This window comes from Tasmannia lanceolata, unplaced genomic scaffold, assembly GCF_043159265.1.
Source record: "Tasmannia lanceolata isolate RefF3 unplaced genomic scaffold, GAP_Taslan_0.1 ptg000018l, whole genome shotgun sequence".
NCBI lineage: Eukaryota > Viridiplantae > Streptophyta > Magnoliopsida > Canellales > Winteraceae > Tasmannia > Tasmannia lanceolata.
The window spans coordinates 53,913,215-53,918,758 of NW_027518695.1; the positions used below are offsets into that span (position 1 = coordinate 53,913,215).

A 5,544-nucleotide genomic window follows, 5' to 3' on the forward strand; every position below is an offset into this window, starting at 1 on the left:
GACCACCAAACAAAGGATTTTGAAAATTTTCTAACAAAATATACTAGAGGGTTAAGCTCAATTAAATCCATGTTGAGTAATCATGTGCTAATTGACAGCTTGCATCATGATATGAATCATTAGATTATGCTATAAATAGAGTATGCCAATAGTTTATGAAGAGCTTAACTGCGTAACGAAACAATCGTGTAAATGAAGTTTAAGAAATAACTTAGGGTTGTTGTTGTATCCATCCATCAGAATTGATGAAAGATATGTTAGTAAATTGCTCCAGCTCCGTATTAGTAAGATACTTTTCCCACTTCACTCTCCCTGAAAGGTTGGAACCTGCTCCAGTGCACCTATTCTCTACAAATGTTAAAGTATCCCTGTTAGAAACCAATGCATAATTTCTCAGTTGAGATCGTTAGTTTAATCACACAACCGATAAAGAACGTAAGGGTTTAATCGCATAACCGATAAAGAACGTAAGGAGAGAGATCTTACACATGTGCATCGGCGTTATGAGGATCCCATCCAGCGGGAATGATAACATCATACATGACTGTTTTGTAAAATATAACTCTTGCAAAACCTACCCATGGTCTTCCAAGGTACACCTTACCAGTACCATTTATCGTACAGAACTTGAACACAAAACCATTTGGATCAGTTGCCTTTATCCTGCCTTGAGCTGTTATATAACCGTACTTTAATGGCGGTGTCGGAACCAAATCTACATTTAGTTGACACAACTGCATCACAAACACGATATTAAAGGTCACTAATAGCAGGCTGATCAACAGGAACACCCCCTGTCAGTGTATCAATGACTAAAGAGGGGCTGTTGTACTTTTGTCTGAAGAATTCAATGCCCCTGATTGCCACAAACCCTGACAGGGGGTGTTCTTGGTGATCAAAAGGGGCGCATATATCACTTCCCGATTCAAAGTAGCAAATCTAATTTTGTTGGGAGGCAAACTCAAATTATTTGCGGCTAACTAAATTTCGTGAAAAAAAACTTTTGCCTAGAAAAACTTTTCTTGGAAAAAAGACGAATGACAACGGAAAGTTAGCTGCTTAGTATATATATATATATATATATATATATATATATATATATATATATATATATATATATATAGAGAGAGAGAGAGAGAGAGAGAGAGAGTATGTGTGTGTGTGTGTGTGTGAGTCTGAATTAGTGCTCCAAACTGACCTGTGAACCCGAATAGCGAACCAATATAGCATACCCTCATCGTACCTGCGTACCGGGCTACCATCGTAGCCCGTACCCATTCCCGTACCACGTACCGGAACGAACCTTCCAGGTAACATTGGGTTGGCCTCAGCCTGACCCGACCAGAGTTGCACCCGTACTAAAAACTCCTCTATCGGGAGTGAGAAAACGAACGATAAAAAAGCAAAGTCACAGCCTCTCCTCTTTCTCGAAAAACCCTAGCTCCTCTTCTTCCTCTCAATGACAACCCCCAACAGCAAGCCAATCTATCTTATAAAGGGTATACGAAGCCCCGAAATATATAACAGAGAAAAATAAATAATATTTTAAAAAAGTGAAGTGAAAAGACCACCATTTTTATTTTTATTTTTGTTATAAAGATGACATTTAGGGAGCTTTCAGTTTAACTTCCTTAAGCACACGCGAAATATATACATATTTAGAACTAGAGAGAGTTTGCTCTGCCTAGATAATTCTAATTGCCCAGCTGTTCGGAATAAATCCTATCCTATACTACTCTTAAAGCCTGAATGAGTAAAAAATTCATGGGCTTCTTCTTCTCTAATTCCCCTTGTGTCCTGCCTTATACTCCTTTCAATGCCTTAGATTACTGCATTCTTTAATCCTGATCGTTGATTGTCTAGGGCCTTTATTGTCTTCTCATTTTGTCAACTGCCCTTCAAGAAACCACAGTTTCCTCTATCAATTAGTGTATCTATTGCTCTGCAAGTTTTCTGAATCGTACTCATCAAAAAAAAAAAAAAAATTCTGAATTGTGCTTTATTGACCGTCTCAGGTGCCATTGGTAACCATTTCTTTCCCTTTACGCTTTCTCTTCTCTCCTCGTCTGTCTCCACCGAACCTGAACACCACTAATCACGCAAGACATGGAGAACATAGGATGCAACCGCCCGATCTGCCTCTCTTCTCTCGACGGCTCTCTATTCAGCCAACGAACGGATTTCTTCTCTCAGACAAAATCTCCACTGAGATTGTAAGGTATGAGGCTCCAATGTCCTGCTGGGGTTTTCCTCCACGATCCCTCTCTGCAATCACAACAAAACCATCTTCTCTCTCTGTTCCTGTATCTTTCTCAAGTAGACATCCTTCCTTCCTTAATTTTGTCTTTAAATCTTTAAATTTTAGGGATTCTGTCCTCTGCTTTCTCACCCCAAGTCTGCATATCAACAGTAGTTGGGGTCTGTAAGCCTTTGTTAAACAGTCCGCAATTGAGATGTGTGATTTGGGAAGAAAACCTGAAACCATTTTTCTAAAAAATGGAACTATTTTTCCTTAATTGTGTCAAGGATCATTGCTCTGAATACTAAATCCAAGCATCAGTTAGAGCATTTTTTGTAGATGACAATGCATACTAAAGAAAAAAGAACCTCAACAAAGATAAAATCGTAAGACTGTGATTTGTTTTTTATTTATACAGTCGGCAAGGGATTGTGAATAGGAAAATTACATTAGTATTAACCATTATCAGATGACAACGCAAGTAACACATAAGCCTTTTTGCTTGTACTTTGGTTGAAGGAGAGGAGGGAGATGAGAAGGCCACGACCACTATCGTTTCATTACAGAAGGCCACACCCCACCGATCCACACTACCTGCATGTGCCATCCTGGAATCAATGGTGAACTGTGTGGGTATTATGTGGAAATCATAATCATTGGTAACAGGCAGTTTTGACGGCGTCGTAAAAATAAGAAGCAATAGAAAAAACATACAGGAAAAGAACGTACTAATTTCACATAATATGCTCATCTTTTAATCTGAAATAAAAAAGCATGATGTCCTGGAGGCCTAGTGTTTTGTACCTCTATTTTCGCTTATGATATTGGCTGAGACGTCTAGAAAAGGTTTTTGCTTATGATATCCGCCTGAGACATATGGAAAAGGTGAGAGATAAAAGAGATATCAAGGGTTGAATGGCTGTTGTGGAAGAAGTAAAAGATGAAATAGATATAAGGGTTTCCTCCGTTTGGAATATGAATAGAGGCCGGAATAGGAAAAGACATAATCCTTTTATAATGCAAATACTAAAAGGTTGTATGGAATACAAAAACAACATATATTAAAGGAAGGAACGGCGGAATGCTTAAATTGGGAAACAAAGCGACTTGCGTTAGAATGGGAAGCGTATGGATGGGTTGTGTTTAGAAATAAATCCACTAATAACCATTAATATGGATTAAAATCCATTAATATCCAGGAAGGGCGTCTAAAATCCATTAAATTGGAAACGTGCAAAAGTAAAGGGAGTCAGTAGTAAACACATTTCGATTATAAATGCTCTTTACTTCCTTTTTTAATGAAAAAATCTAAAAATATTGGGGGAATTTAGGATGCCAAATCGGATTTAATGAGTTAATTTAATCGGGGTTACGTTATACATACAAAAGGGGAAAAAAAGACGTGGAGAAGAGAAAACACTGCGATAAATGGCAGAAAACATAAGTTGGGTGTATCGGAGGGTGCCACGTGGCACCACCACGGCTTAGAGGATTCCGCTTTACTTATATATATATATATATATATATATATATATATATATATATATATATATATATATATATAGGATTTCATTTTGGCCTTGCAATTATTATTGATTTGTAGAAAGTATTGGTTAGATTATTCATTAATTTGTTTGCAGTTCTATTATCTTTATGAGAATGACAGATGGCCTACTTTATTATATTTTACACCGAACATCATTCAATTTATTGTGATTTCTTTTTATTTACATTTTATTTGTTGCCCGTATATATATATATATATATATATATATATATATATATATATATATATATATATACCTTTCCCTGGCACATAATATTCCAACGTTGCAATTTTTTTTGCTTATGGAACCTTCAAAGTCGTTGTTAATACGCTATTTCATACTAAATGAGTTTCGGATAACTACACAACTAATTTGGCTTAATAATTTGTGTTTGCGACCTACTAAATTGAATTGAATTCATTCCTTTTTTGCTATTGTCTTCAATCATGCTATGTTCTTTCTTTCTTTTTTGGAAAATTTGTTAGGAAAATGCAAAGTTTTCATTATATTGTGAAGTAAGGGTAGAGTTGGAGAAATTGTAAGAGAGGGGTTGTCAGGTTTTAAATAGACGAAAATACCCCTCTTTAGTTTTTACTTTCTTTACTTTTAACTTTTAACCCATTATTTTTAACTTTTAACTTTCCTTACTTTTTCTCTTCCCAAACGAGGTTTTCATCTCGCCGGAGAAACTCGCCGTCGACCTCGTCTCGTACGTCGCTCCCGAAGCCGGTTGTACTCGCCGGAAGCACGAGACCCATTATTTTTCACCGTTTCTCACTTGTACCATTCTCTCTTCCCAAACGAGGGTTTCATCTCGCCGGAGAAACTCGTCGTCGGCCTCGTACGTCGCTCCCAAAGCCCGTTCTACTCGCCGGAAGCACGACATACTCAGCGGAAACCACCCCCTCTCGCCGGAAATTAGTTTCCTCCCCTATACGGAGGTAATTTTCAAAGATTTCATCTAGGGTTTTGTTTATTTTGGGTTTTTTTCTTGAGGGGTTGGATCTCACACACTTCCAACAATGTCTGTTGCTCTCTGAACCTCTTTTAAGTGCCTCTTGACTAGTGTGTGAAACGGAGTTGCATTAGTATGTATTTTTTAAGGCTTTGAAATGCTTTCGAAGGGGTTTCATTTGGATGGTTTTGGAATTTTTAGGGTTTCAATGGGCTGGAACCATTAATTGTTAGGAACAAAATATTTTGATATAGGGTTTCTAGGTTTTCAATGGTTGGGCTTTGATTTTTGGTTTGAAAGGGTTTCATTTAGGGCTTTAAATGGTTTCAATGATCTCATTTAGGGTTTCAATGGGTTTGAATGGTTTAGGGTTTGATGTAGGATTTTTCAATGCTTTAATTTAGGATTTCAATGGTTTGAATGGGTTAATTTAGGGTTTGGTTTCAAAGGGTTTCATTTAGGGTTTGGTTTCAAAGGGTTTCATTTAGGGTTTCAATAGTTTTATTTAGGGTTTGAAACAATATTTTGGGATTGAAAGGGTTTCATGTAGGGTTTCATTATTTTCATTTAGGGTTTCAAAGTATTTCAATGGTTTAGGATTTAATTTAGGGTTTATTTAGGATTTCAATAGTTGTCAATGGTTTGAGTTAGGGTTTTAGTTGGGGTTTCAATTCTTTCATTTAGGGTTTCAATGGTTGCAATGGTTTAAGGAGTTTCAGTTAGGATTTCAATGGGTTTCAATGGTTTCAAAAGGTTTCATTTAGGTTTTCAATGGTTTCAGCATATTTCATGTTGGATTTCAC

The 5,544-nt window shown here is 36.8% G+C and overlaps 1 pseudogene; it reads right to left on the minus strand.

The window, feature by feature from the left end:
* Positions 1–211: 211 nt before the first annotated feature.
* Positions 212–4,672, minus strand: LOC143850460 (putative pectinesterase 29 pseudogene; annotated as a pseudogene).
* Positions 4,673–5,544: the final 872 nt, after the last annotated feature.